Source organism: Anabrus simplex, chromosome 1 (genome assembly GCF_040414725.1).
Source record: "Anabrus simplex isolate iqAnaSimp1 chromosome 1, ASM4041472v1, whole genome shotgun sequence".
In the NCBI taxonomy this organism is placed as follows: domain Eukaryota; kingdom Metazoa; phylum Arthropoda; class Insecta; order Orthoptera; family Tettigoniidae; genus Anabrus; species Anabrus simplex.
Window position 1 is genome coordinate 760,665,066 of NC_090265.1, and position 15,378 is coordinate 760,680,443.

The following is a 15,378-nucleotide window of genomic DNA, read 5'->3' on the forward strand; positions in this document are numbered from 1 at the left end:
TTTGCCCGATGGTAATCTCCTCCACAGGTGATCGGCAAGCGAAATCAAATTGCCGGTAAAATGTTGTTTAATTAAACTACATCAACTTTATTTAACAACTGCCAGGTAGTTTGAGACACTGCGTAATTGACAGCGTCGCCATCAGAATTCACAGAGAGAACGTAAAGAAAATATATCACGTTATTATGAAAACACAGAGAAAGAATTTCCTCCTGCTCTCCGAGAATTTCATTCGACATCTCGAAGGTAGAACACCCTTAAACAGTTATCCTGGAGAGAGTAGTTCGACACCCCGCTGACGTACGAGAAGCACAAACTAGAATCATGGTGGTTGTAGACTTTCTGTGATCAGAGTACTACTACTACTACTACTACTACTACTACTACTACTACTACTACTACTACTACTACTACTACTACTACTACTACTACTACTACTACTACTACTACTACTACTACTACTACTACTACTATTCTTCTTCTGCTGCTGCGTGAATGGGTCACTTAGGACCACGCGGTATCAACCTTCGCTGAGCTTTACCCCTTGCCCAGTTGTTCTTCATTTTCATCGATTGTTGTGATTCATGAGCCTCCGACAAAGTACATCGTGTTGGTTTCTTCTCATCTTCCTCAAATCCACTTGTGAGAACAATTTTCCTGATTACATTTCTATCGTGTAGATTTGGTGATCGTAATTCAGTGACGACTTTGTCTCTTCTTCATACCATTTTGTTTTCGTACGTTTGATTGGCAAAATTTTTTTCATTCCTTCGGAACGGCTTATAAATTGAATTCCTCTTAGTCTCAGTGTATTAGTAAGTTTAGATATTTTTAAATATATCTTCGAGTTTTGATCACTGTTAAGTAATGACGAATTTTACTGTTCCAGGGAAAGCATTTTTTGTTAAAAGTATTCTTTTGTGTTGGAAAGCAATTTGTATTTTCTGAATAATAATAATAATAATAATAATAATAATAATAATAATAATAATAATAATAATAATAATAATCATAATAATAATAATAATAATAATAATTGTACCGCGCGGTACACCTCCACGCCGCTAATTCAAACTATGCGCCAGTTGAAACTCCCCTACTGGAGGAAGTCTGAACTTTATCTAATGTGTTAATTTTCAAGTTTCTCAGAAGATGTCACTACTTGGAAATTTTGAAGTTTGTGAACTGGGTCGTTTTCAATGTATTTTTGTTTTACCTGTAGTAAGAAGTGTGAACTTTCTCTTCTAGAGGACACTACTGAAGAACTACAATGGTGCACCCTAGTGCGAAGTGAAAGAACTGTTTTTTGGAGAAATTTTTATTTCAAATTTTTGTTCCTTGTAAAATATCTTTCTGTTATTGTTTAAGTTGGCTGTATAACCCTTTCTTTCCCCTTGTTTTGAATTTAGCCAATCCCGAATTTCTTTAATTAATTTATGACCAATCAGGTGTATCTTCTCCAACTTGAATATGTTGCTTAACCCTAGGCAATAAATTTCTTGTGGGAGGGTGTTCTCATTCCTGAAACGCCTCGAACTTTCCGCGAGAGTATATAAACTGCTGATTTTCGGGTCTCCGCGCCACTTCAGTAATATCTTTCAGTGTGTAAAGTACGTAGCAGGGGGCGGGAAGCGCCTCTTTCTTCGGGCAGCAGTTCATCCACAAGGTAATGGCCTTTTAATAACTTCTTTTCTTGCTAGCTCAGCAGTTTAACTCTCGGGGCGGGTCCGAAACCTTTTCCATGTAACCTTCCTTTAAAAGTGTAAAGACACTCGGTGTCAATTCTTTCTGTGTTAACTACTTATTGGGATAGAGAGTGCTTAAACCTCTCGAGCTCCCACTCATATTGCATTGAGGTGAACTTATTTTCACAACTTTTCTTCCTTAACGTAATGTAAATTGTTCCTTCTATAAGTCACCTCTTTAGTATGGGATTAGCCCTTGCATTAGCGGCCTAGTGCCAAGTAGGTTTTAAACAAATGTATTAGGAGTGCAGATCGCCTCCTCTCAAATTGGTATTTTAGAGGCCATGTAATTAACCTTTTCTCACTTAATAGGCCTCAGTAGGTTGGGTATTTTACCCCTGTGTTTCTGTCCTTAGAGGACAGCTTGAAGGTGGAATTTGGTGTGGCCTTTGACAGGCTTAAATTTTGAGAGCGAGTTGCTCCTTCTTGAAAATTTGGTTTTCTGCGCGCCTCAAGGAGGCTTTACTGTGTAATTTGGAGCAAGTGCTCCTGGGCATGAATGGGGTTTTCTGCCCCTCTGTTGAAACTTGTTTTGGGGTAAAACTGGGCTAATTGCTCAAGAATTGTGAGTTCGGGGCTCGAAGCCCAAATCCTGTAAATACTGTAATTGTACTTTGTTGCCTTGCTACTCTGTACCTGCCATGCTTGTTATTTCTTGATTTTGAAAAGAAAATATAACCTTGTTAAATTTTAAATTGACTTTAATTTCGTAGCCTGAGACCTGTTCACCCCCGCACCTTCTTTCACCTCTGCTGTTCCTCAGATAGCTCGGAACAAGTGGTAGCAGTGCGTGGTTGAATGGGTCTCAATTTAGCCACTTTTGACGGCTAAACATTGCTTTGATTACAACTCTATTTTCTCACATGCAGGAATTTTTACTTTTTCCGTTTTCAAAATTGTTCTGTCATCATGCCCGGCCCTCGCGATGTTCTCCATCTTAACTATTTGCGCAAGGAGGAGTTGATCTATGAATTAACTATCAGAAATATGCAATCTGGAGGCACGGTTGCGGTAGACACAAACAAGCTTAGAGAGTCCCTTGATTTGCCCATTTCCATCCCCACTTTGGGAGAGAAAGAAATTGACGACTCTCTTTCCACGATCACCGACAATACCACTGAGCTAGCTTCTGTAGTTAGTTTTTTTGAAGAAAATGATCCTTCTCCTAATCAAATTAAGCGTGTGCAAGCCAGGCTATTTCATTTTTCAAATAGAGTTAACGATCTGTTGTCTCTGAAGTTGAATGACGTTCAGAGGAAGGAAGCTAGTATGGTTCTTGAAAATCTTTCTGAATTGTCCAGTAAGGTTACCCAATTGTTAACTGGGGAAGTTCCTCCCAAAACTGATCAACCTGTCACAGTGAATGTAGGTAGCGAGGACGAGCCTCCTAAGGGAGACGTCAATAGGAAAACCGTTGCAGTTCAAACAATCTCTGCCCCATTGGACAACGAGTCTGAACGCCGTACCTCGTTGAATAATGTACGTTCTGAATTAACTTCTTTGCCACTTAAACCTTTACCTACTATGTCACCTGGCTTCAGCAGCTTGCCTCATCCTTTAGCAATGTTGCTCAGAGGTATCTCTAGTTTTCTGTTAACACTACCAGTGAAGTTATTTCATTCTTAAGGTTTTTAGTTGAATTTCAGGATCATGCCCTTGTTTTCTCTCTTTCTCCATGTCAGATTTTGTAAATCATCTATCCCTATGCAATTGGTATTCTCTCAGACAAAATAGTAAGAGCCATTGCCGAGCAATCATCTATTGAAGACTTCCACGCCCACTTGCTAGCTAACTTCATCCCAGCTAGGCCAAGGTCCTCCCTTATTCAGAAGTACTATTATCGTGTACAGCGCTTGGATGAAAACTTGGCAGATTTCATCCAAGATATTAAGTTCTATACTAGGGTGTTTGCTCTTCACTTCCCTGAGGATCAGATTGTACAAGCTATTGTGGAAGGTATCTCACCATTCTATAGGTCATACTTGTGTTTCGCGGCGTGCCCGCAAACCTTCTCTGAACTTGAAGCATTGGCCGTCTCAGCGGAATTAGTTAGATACGCCGATTCCTTGCGTGTCGCGAAAGAACCCCCTCCTTCTTTTAGTAATCCTCGGCCTCCACCTCGCCGACCAGTCACACCTTGTAAATGTTATGCTTGCGGGTCGCCTGACCATCTTCGGAACAAGTGCCCATTGATCAAATCTAGTAGGGCAAATAATGGAGGTGGCTCATCACAAGGCTGTTTTAAATGTGGGGGGTTTCTCACATTTCGCCAAGAATTGTCCAAATTCAAATAGCACCCCCTCCTGCTCAACTTCTGGTGCAACTTCCACCAATGCCAATAATATAAAGTGACTAGTGGCTTCGGCTGAGTCGACTAATCCATCTTCCCGAGGCTCAGCCCCTGGTAAACAGGTCGAAAATTCAGGGAAATTTCAGTCCTCAAATTCATCTTTTGAATGCCCCAAAGAATGTCTTAGGATTGCGGCGGATACCCCCGCAACCCGTACCTTTTCTCAAAATTGAGTTAAATAATGAACCTGTAAACAGCTCTATTAGATTCAGGCAGTGTTTGTTCTATTATTTCGGCTGAATGGTATTCAAAATTGAAATCTGTTTGTAAGCTTTCTGACTATTGTTCGTCTTCGGTCCAATATGTTTCGGCTAATTCATCTCCATTAGAAATTCTAGGTTCTGTAAATGTCAAAATTCGTATTTTTAAATTTACTCGGAAAATTAAATTGTTTGTGGCCAAGCACTTGTCTTGCGCGATTATATTGGGAGCTGACTTCATTTCTCACTCCGGTCTAGTGCTCGACCTTCAGAGTAAGTCGTGCACATTCAAATTTGCTTCCAATTGTAAAATCCCCTTGTTAAAGTGTAATTCTGTATCATGTTCCTCTATTTCGCCTACCCAGGATGAGATGTTGTTAGATCTTAGACATCTACCTGAGGAGCAGGCTGATAGTATTCGTAAGTTGTGTCAGTCGTTTCCAGAGGTGTTCTCGGATACTCTTGGTGTTACTGACCTTATCGAATACAAAATTGAGGTCACGGATTCGATTCCTGTCCGTTTTCCACCATATAGACTGTCTCCACCTAAAATGAAGGCTCTGAAGGAAATCATTGATCAAATGTTGAAGGATGGTATTATTCGGCCCTCTAAGTCGGCGTATTCTTCACCTATTTTTCTAGTCCCGAAACCCCAAGGGGGCTTCAGGCCTGTCATTGATTATAGGGCTCTCAATCGGAAGCTGGTGTTACAATCTGTTCCCCTTCCCGACCTTCATTCTTGTTTTTCATGGTTTCGTAAGGCCAAGTTCTTTACTATCTTGGACCTAAATCAGGCCTACAATCAAATTCCCCTAGCCGAAGAGTCTAAACATCTTACAGCGTTTGCCACGGATTGGAATTTGTATGAATACAACCGCGTGCCTTTCGGGCTCCCCACGGGAGCAGCTGTACTCACTAGACTGTTAGATAGGGTCTTCTCCGACATCAAATTTGAGTACTTGTATCACTATCTGGATGATGTCGTCGTATTTTCGGAGACTTTCGAAGAACATCTAGATAATCTGCGAGAAGTTCTCAATCGCCTTCGCAAGGCTGGGTTAACTGTCAAGTTGTCCAAGGTTACCTTTGCTAAGCCCTCTATGTCATTCCTAGGGCATATTGTGTCACCTGATGGTGTTGCAGTCGATCATTCTAGAACACAGGCCATCCGTGATTTTAAACCTCCCAAGGACATCAAAGGTATCGCCAGGTTCATTGGTATGGTGAATTTCTTCAGGAAGTTTATTCCTAACTTCGCTAATAGAGCGGCGCCCTTGAACCTTCTTCGTAGGAAAGGCATCAAGATTGAGTGGGGACCTTCTCAACAAGCCGCTTTTGAAGATCTTAAATTAGCTCTCTGTAATGCCCCTGTCCTTCCTATGCCTGATTTCTCGAAGAAATTCATCGTCCAAGCCGACGCGTCGTCGTCGGCGGTAGCTGCATTCCTTCTTCAAGAGACTGAACTAGGGAGGCGACCCATCGCCTATGCATCTAGGACTCTATCGGCTCAAGAAGCCAAGTATTCTATCTATGAGTTCGAAGGTTTGGCAGTCTCATTTGCCTTAGAAAAGTTCTGTCTCTATCTGGAACATGTCAAGTTCGACCTGGAGACAGATAATCAAGCCTTAAGCTGGGTCTTAGGTAGGCCGCGTCGTACTGGTCGTATAGCCCGTTGGGCCATCCGTTTTTCTGCCTTCCAATTCGATGTCAGGCATATCAGAGGTACCGAAAATGTTGTTGCTGATGGACTCAGCCGTATGTTTTCCAACGACGTTGAGACCCATGAACCGGTCGACAGTTCATCTCCTCCCGAGTCCATGCTATCATGTTAATGCCATCTTAGCAGATGCTCCCATGCTCTTTAGGGATATCGAGAAATACCACGTGAAGATCCGACGCTGGCTCCGACAATGGAAACCCTTTCTTCTGGGGAACATGTCGGCCCTTATGTACTGAGGAATGGTGTTTTATGTTGCCCTTCGAGGCATGATAAGATGATGAAGGTTGTCGTTCCAGCTGTTCTTGTACCTATGATCTTCAAGTACTATCATGAGACCCCATTAGGGGGGCATCTTGGAATCTTTAAAACTCGTGAAAAGATTCGTGAAAGGTTCATCTGGAAAGGTAAGGACGGTGAAATCCGTGAACTAGTAAAATCTTGTAAATACTGCTTGCTTAGTAAACCCACCATGTCCACCAAGGTAGGCCTGTTGTCTTCTCACCAAGCGTCGCGCCCTATGGAACGTCTGTATATTGATTATGTACGACCCTTCCCCCAGTCGATGGGAAATGCCAACAAGTTCATCTTTGTATGTGTAGATGGTTTTACAAGATTTTCCTGGTTATTTCCGACTGAGCTGGCTACCGCTCAGTCCACCATTACTTGTCTGAATTCTATCTTTGCTTCTTTTGGTCCGTGTCAATATATTGTATCTGATAATGCTAAGGCTTTTACATCTAATCTATTTCGTAAATTCTGCTTTGACCTGTCCATCTCTCATGTGACAACTTCTGCTTATTACCCTCAACCATCTCTGGCTGAACGGGTTAACCGTAATCTCAGGTCCGCGCTTATTGCCTATCATCATGAAGATCATTCCAGGTGGGACACGTCCCTGCATTGGTTAGCTTTTTCTTTGTACTCGGCGGTTCATGAATCTCATAAGTTTTCGCCAGCTTCGCTGATGTTCAAGTTTGTTCCCAACACACCGCTCTCTAACCTCTGGTCTCTGAGTGACATTCTACCTGAGACAATAGACCCAGACGACATTAAAGATCTTTGGAAGAAGGCTAAAGCCAACCTTAAAGTGTCTCATGAAAAGGTTAGGGAAAGATATGATCGTGGACGGAGACCCACCCATTTTAAAGTAGGCGACCAGGTGATGGTCAAGAATTTTGTTCCCGCGGGCAAGCTTGCCCCCAGATTTCATGGGCCGTGTATCATTCTCGATTTCCTTACTCCCGTTACCTTATTGTTAAGCAATCCAGCCACCGAGAGGATATTTAGGGTTCACCTGTCACAGGTGAAACCGGTGTAATTTCTGTGTTAACTTGCTTCATATAATTTGGAAAGAAATAGGAAGGTTATATTTTTTTTGAGAGGTTTCACCTTTAAGGCCTTCTGCGCTTTGAATCTGTTTCCTTTGTGTGTAATTATTTTTTGTAAACCTCCCCCGATCAGTTAAACTGCCATCCTGTCCTTACCATGGCCATTACCACGCTCCCGTCTCCTGCTAACATAACACACAGTGGCTTATATATGCCATGAATATCTTCACGCCGCTGGCCCCTCAACCTCTCCACAAAGCCCGTGCCCTCAAAAATGATGATGGTCAAACGAAATTCTGCCGCCGAGCTTTAATGTCTCAGTGCCCCCGCAGCAGCGCGGCGCCGTACCGCTCCTGAGGCAGGGTAAGGGCCCGCCCTTCTCCAGTGAGGCCAACCTGTGTACGGCGAGCCGGAGTCCTCCTCGCGGCCAAGGCTGATGTGCGGCGCACAACCTGTAACTGGCCCGCGACCTGCATGTTCGCCGCGGGCGCGGCGTGCTTCAACTCCACTACTCCTCTCATAGTGCGGGCGAGCGGTATCTCAGGGTACTTGAGGGGTCGGAGCGGAATACCTCTGAACTCAAGCAGCGGCGGCTGGTCTGACCGTCGAACTTATCATCGTTTAAAGTACATATCCAGCCATATGGACATTCCAGTTCAACATTACTACCTTTTTTTTGGATTTTACTGCAATATCTGGTTGAAAGTTACTACAAGAAATTTGAAACTGGATCCAATCATTTTAAGAAAATTTGTTGGTAAATACTTCTGCAATTAATCTCCATATCAACATCATAACTTGGACCTTGTTTTCAAACAAATTTCATGTGTCACCCCTGGAGGGACCTTTGGGGTGGGAGGTCTGTACCGGCCGGTACACCTCCACGCCGCTAATTCAAACTATGCGCCAGTTGAAACTCCCCTACTGGAGGAAGTCTGAACATTATCTAATGTGTTAATTTTCAAGTTTCTCAGAAGATGTCACTACTTGGAAATTTTGAAGTTTCTGAACTGTGTCGTTTTCGATGTATTTTTGTTTTACCTGTAGTAAGAAGTGTGAACTTTCTCTTCTAGAGGACACTACTGAAGAACTACAATGGTGCACCCTAGTGCGAAGTGAAAGAACTGTTTTTTGGAGAAATTTTTATTTCAAAAGTTTGTTCCTTGTAAAATATTTTTCTGTTATTGTTTAAATTGGCTGTATAACCCTTTCTTTCCCCTTGTTTTGAATTTAGGCAATCCCGAATTTCTTTAATTAATTTATGACCAATCAGGTGTATCTTCTCCAACTTGAATATGTTGCTTAACCCTAGGCAATAAATTTCTTGTGGGAGGTTGTTCTCATTCCTGAAACGCCTCGAACTTTCCGCGAGAGTATATAAACTGCTGATTTTCGGGTCTCCGCGCCACTTCAGTAACATCTTTCAGTGTGTAAAGTACGTAGCAGGGGGCGGGAAGCGCCTCTTTCTTTGGGCAGCAGTTCATCCACAAGGTAATGGCCTTTTAATAACTTCTTTTCTTGCTAGCTCAGCAGTTTAACTCTCGGGGCGGGTCCGAAACCTTTTCCATGTAACCTTCCTTTAAAAATGTAAAGACATTCGGTGTCAATTCTTTCTGTGTTAACTACTTATTGGGATAGAGAGTGCTTAAACCTCTCGAGCTCCCAGTCATATTTCATTGAGGTGAACTTATTTTCACAACTTTTCTTCCTTAACGTAATGTAAATTGTTCCTTCTATAAGTCACCTCTTTAGTGTGGGATTAGCCCTTGCATTAGCGGCCTAGTGCCAAGTAGGTTTTAAACAAATGTATTAGGAGTGCAGATCGCCTCCTCTCAAATTGGTGTGTTAGAGACCTTTTCTCACTTAATAGGCCTCAGTAGGTTGGGTATTTTACCCCTGTGTTTCTGTCCTTAGAGGACAGCTTAAAGGTGGAATTTGGTGTGGCCTTTGACAGGCTTAAATTTTGAGAGCGAGTTGCTCCTTCTTGAAAATTTTGTTTTCTGCACGCCTCAAGGAGGCTTTACTGTGTAATTTGGAGCAAGTGCTCCTGGGCATGAATGGGGTTTTCTGCCCCTCTGTTGAAACTTGTTTTGGGGTAAAACTGGGCTAATTGCTCAAGAATTGTGAGTTCGGGGCTCGAAGCCCAAATCCTGTAAATACTGTAATTGTACTTTGTTGCCTTGCTACTCTGTACCTGCCATGCTTGTTATTTCTTGATTTTGAAAAGAAAATATGACCTTGTTAAATTTTAAATTAACTTTAATTTCGTAGCCTGAGACCTGTTCACCCCCGCACCTTCTTTCACCTCTGCTGTTCCACAGATACCTCGGAACAACTATAAAAATAATAATAATAATAATAATAATAATAATAATAATAATAATAATAATAATAATAATAATAATAATAATAATAATAATAATAATAATTGTAACGGGAGGTACACCCCAACGCCGCGCATTTAAATCTAGCGCCTGAAAGAAGTCCCCTACTGGTGAAACAGTGAAACTGAACGTGCACCAACTTCTAAATTTACTCAGAAGATGTCAACACTAAAATGATGTAATTTTGTTATTGTGAATTTTCCTGAGCTGACTCTATTTCTACTTGTTTTGTGTGGCATTTATCAAGAAGTTTGGACATTCTTCCATAGAGGTCAGTACTAAAAGCTAGGATCATGCACCCTGGTGCGAAGTGAAAGAACTTTTGATTTAAAGAAGTTTTGTATTCATAAGTTTTTTTTTACTAATTGATTTTGGGTTGGCAATATTTATCTTTTCTTTCCGCCAGTTTTGAATCCAACCAATCAATAATTTCTGTAATTAATTTTATACCAATCACAGACTTCTTCTTCGATTTTGAGTGTAACTTTTAAATTAACCAATAAAATTGTGAGGGTGTGGCTAGATTAATCTTGAATGGTCTCGAACTTTCCCCGAGGGTTTATAAACTGCGGATTTTCACGTTTCTTGGCCAATTGATCATCAGCTTACTAAGTGTGTGTGTCGAAGCAGGAGGCGGGAGGCCTCTTTCATCAGGCAGCAGTACATCGACAAGGTAATGGCCAGATAACATCTTTCTTTCTTTCTTTCTTTCTTGCTAGCTCCACAGTTTAACCCGAGGGAAAGGTCCGAGTCATCAATTATGTAACCTTCTTTTCTAAAAACGTAACTTTCTGCCGGCTAATGTAATAAGTTCATAAAATCTTCAACTGTAAATCAGGGTAGAGAGTGATGTACCCTCTCGATCTCCCCTTCATCTTGGGTTAGGTGCCACGTTTTGTTTCTGCAAAGTATTAAAGTTATTTTCATGCGTGCAACCTCAGTAGTTTGGGAATAGCACCTGTTTAGTCGGCCAAGCGCCATATAGGTTTTAAGTTGTTGGAGCTCAGTCTTCGACTCCATTAAAATTGTACTCGGGCCGTTTATTTAACCTGTCCTTTTTTACTAAGGCCCTGTAGGTTGGGTACTAGATACCTCTGTGTAATAAGTGATCTATTTTTTTTAATTAGTGCCTGGTAAGGGCAGAGATTATTAGAGTTTCATGCTATGTTGGCTTGAGTATGCTTGAAAAACTGTGAGCACGTTAGCTCTTTTTCAAGTGTTGTAAAAGTGCCTCTGGGAGGGGGGATATTGTAATTTAGGGAGCAAGTGCTCCATGTATTAGGGGATTTCTGCCCTTGTATTAATTTGTGCTCTTTTGTAAATTTGAGCTCGGAGCTCAGGAAATGTAAAGTGAGGGCTTGAAGCCCACGATCTGTTTATACCACCAATCTTGTCTTTCCTAGACTTGCTTAATGATTGCTACTTGTACCTGTTTGAAAATATAACCTTCAGTTTAAGTTTTAAATTCAATTCTTGACTTTGTAGTTAGGCCCATTTACCCCGGCACCTTCTTTCACCTCGGCAATCCACGATAAACCACGGAACAATAATAATAATAATAATTGTACCGGGCGGTACACCTCTACGACGCAAGTTCAAATCTTGCGCCAATTAAAACTCCTCTACAGGAGAAACCCTGAACTGCAACAACTGAATCAACTCTCCTGTTTATCAGAAGATGTCTCTAGGTGTTTTTGATTTGCTTTTGTGTGATCAAGAAGTGTGGATATTCTCTAACAGATGTCTCTACTAAAAACTATGATTATGCACTCTGGTGCGAAGGAATGAACTTTCTTGGAGAAATTTTGTATTCATAAGTTTTGTCTTTACTAAATTTTGTTCTTTTATTTGAGGGTTGGCAATATTAAGCTTCCTTTCCGCCTGTTTTGAATTTAACCAATCCTAAATTTCTGTAATTAATTTCCCACCAAAAAGGTGTTTCTTCATCGCTTTGTGTATAATTTTTTGCTGTTAGCCAATAAATCTTTGTGGGCGGGTCTTAATCATTCATGAAAGCTCTTGAATTTTCCGCGAGGGTATAAAAACTGCTGATTTTCTTGTCTCTGGGCCACTTCAACAACATATTGCTTAGTGTATAGAAGCATAGCAGGGGGCGGGTAGCGCCTCTTTCTTCGGGCACCAGCTGTTCAACAAGGTAATGGCCGATTAACATCTTTCTTTCCTCTTTGCTAGCTCAGCAGTTTAACTCGCGGGGAAGGTTCGAAACCATTAATATGTAACCAAACTTTGAAAATGTAAATCCCATTTTAGTCTATGTAAAAACTACTAATCTCTTTAACTGTAAAGCGGGGATAGAGAGTGCCTTACCCTCTCGAGCTCCCCTTCATTTTGAAGTTGAGGTGACTACGTTTTCATAACCGTTTCTTCTCTTCCTTAATGTATTAAAATTTTCTCATACGAGTCACCTCCCTAGCTTGGGATTAGCCCCTGTGTAATCGGCCGAGCGCCACTTAGGTTTTAAAACATGTATTTGGGAGAGCAAATTCACGCCTCCATCCCTTTTGCGGTTTGGGCCATTTAAATTAATCTAGTATTTGCCCACAAAGGCCCAGTAGATTGGGTATGAGATACCCCTGTTTCTTTACAAGTTATGCCTTGATGGCAGTTTGTGTAATAGTCTGTTATTGCCTTTATAGGCTCGAAAGATCGAGAGCGGATCAGCTCTTTATGGTGTTGTGGTAAAAGTGCCTTAGAGAGGCTTGAGATGTGAAGTTGGGAGCAAGTGCTCCGTGTAATGAGGGGTTTTCTGCCCTTTGGTAATTTGTGGTTGTGAGCTGAGAGCTCAGACTTTGGGGATCGTAGCCCAGAATTTGTACAGTTGCATTGTACCTGATTGTTCTTTGTTATTTCACTTAGTGAAAATATTTAAATGTTGTTATCTGTTGAAAATATAACCTTTACTTAAATTTTAAAATTCATCTTTCCGACTTGTAGTTAGACCCATTCCAGCCCGCACCTTCTTTCACCTCTGCCATCCACGGATAACTCCATAACAATAATAACAATAATAATGGGAGGGTGTTCTCATTCCTGAAACGCCTCGAACTTTCCGCGAGAGTATATAAACTGCTGATTTTCGGGTCTCCGCGCCACTTCAGTAACATCTTTCAGTGTGTAAAGTAAGTAGCAGGGGGCGGGAAGCGCCTCTTTCTTCGGGCAGCAGTTCATCCACAAGGTAATGGCCTTTTAATAACTTCTTTTCTTGCTAGCTCAGCAGTTTAACTCTCGGGGCGGGTCCGAAGCCTTTTCCATGTAACCTTCCTTTAAAAATGTAAAAGACACTCGGTGTCCATTCTTTCTGTTTTAACTACATATTAGGATAGAGAGTGCTTAACCCTCTCGAGCTCCCACTCATATTGCATTGAGGTGAACTTATTTTTCTCATCCGTTTCTTCCTTAACGTAATGTAAATTTTTTCCTTCTAAAGTCACCTCTTTAGTATGGGATTAGCCCTTGCAGTAACGGCCTAGTGCCAAGTAGGTTTTATATAAAATGTGTTAGGAGTGCAAGAACGCCTCCTCTCAAGTTGGTATTTTAGAGGCCACGTAATTAACCTTTCCTTACCTAATAGGCCTCAGTAGGTTGGGTATTTTTACCCCTGTGTTTATGTCCTTAGAGGACAACTTGAAGGTAGAGTTTGGTGTGGCCTTTTATAGGCTTGAAAGTTGAGAGCGGTTTGCTCTTTTTGAAATTTGGTTCTGCGTGCCTCGAGGAGGCTTTACTGTGTAATTTGGAGCAAGTGCTCCTGGGCATGAATGGGGTTTTCTGCCCCTCTGTTGAAACTTGTTTTGGGGTAAAGCTGGGCTAATTGCTCAAGAATTGTGAGTTCGGGGCTCGAAGCCCAAATCCTGTAAATACTGTAATTGTACTTTTGTTGCCTGGTGGTTGAATGGGTCTCAATTTAGCCCCTTTTGACGGCTAAACATTGCTTTGATCCGAACTCTAACAATTATCTCAGTTGCTGGAATTTTTTGATTTTTCTTTTTTCAAAATTGTTCTGCCCGGCCGTCGCGATGTTCTCCATCTTAACTATTTGCGCAAGGAGGAGTTGATCTATGAATTAACAATTGAAATGTGCAATCTGGAGGCACGGTTGCGGTAGATACGAATAAGCTTAGAGAGTCCCTTGATTTCCCCATTTCCATCCCCACTTTGGGAGAGAAAGAAATTGACGACTCTCTTTCCACAATCACTGACAATACTACTAATCAAATTAAGCGTGTGCAAGCCAGGTTATTTCATTTTTCTAATAGAGTTAACGATCTGTTGTCTCTGAAGTTGAATGACGTTCAGAGGAAGGAAGCTAGTATGGTTCTTAAAATTTTTCTGAATTGTCCAGTAAGGTTACCCAATTGTTAACTGGGGAAGTTCCTCCCAAAACTGATCAACCCACCACGGTGAATGTAGGTAGCGAGGAAGAGCCTCGTAAGGGAGAAGTCAATAGGAAAACCCTTGGAGCTCAAACAATCTCTGCCCCATTGGACAACGAGTCTGAACGCCGTACCTCGTTGAATAATGTACGTTCTGAATTAACTTCTTTGCCACTTAAACCTTTACCTACTATGTCACCTGGCTTCAGCAGCTTGCCTCATCCTTTAGCAATGTTGCTCAGAGGTATCTCTAAGTTTTCTGTTAACACTACCAGTGAAGTAATTTCATTCTTAAGGTTTTTAGTTGAGTTTCAGGACCATGCTCTTGTTTTTTCTCTTTCTCCATGTCAGATTTTGCAAATCATCTATCCCTATGCAATTGGTATTCTCTCAGACAAAATAGTAAGAGCCATTGCCGAGCAATCATCTATTGAAGACTTCCACGCCCACTTGCTAGCTAACTTCATCCCGGTTAGGGCAAGGTCCTCCCTTATTCAGAAGTACTATTATCACGTACAGCGCTTGGATGAAAACTTGGCAGATTTCATCCAAGATATTAAGTTCTATACTAGGGTGTTTGCTCTTCACTTCCCTGAGGATCAGATTGTACAAGCTATTGTGGAAGGTATCTCACCATCCTATAGGTCATATTTGTGTTTCGCGGCGTGCCCGCAAACCTTCTCTGAACTTGAAGCATTGGCCGTCTCAGCGGAAGGAGTTAGATACGCCAATTCCTTGCGTGTCGCGAAAGAACCCCTCCTTCTTTTGTTAATCCTTGGCCTCCACCTCGCCGACCAGTCACACCTCGTAAATGTTATGCTTGCGGGTCGCCTGACCATCTTCGGAACAAGTGCCCATTGGTCAAATCTAGTAGAGCAAATAATGGAGGTGGCTCATCACAAGGCTGTTTTAAATGTGGGGCTTTCTCACATTTCGCCAAGAATTGCCCAAATTCAAATAGCACCCCCTCCTGCTCAACTTCTGGTGCAACTTCCACCAATGGTAAACAGGTCGAAAATTCAGGGAAAGTTCAGTCTTCAAATTCATCTTTTGAATGCCCCAAAGAATGTCTTAGGATTGCGGCGGATGCCCCCGCACCTGTGCCTTTTCTCAAAATTGAGTTAAATAGTGAGCCTATAACAGCTCTATTAGATTCCGGCAGTGTTTGTTCTATTATTTCGGCTGAATGGTATTCAAAATTGAAATCTGTTTGTAAGTTTCCTGACTATTGTTCGTCTTCGGTCCAATATGTTTCGGCTA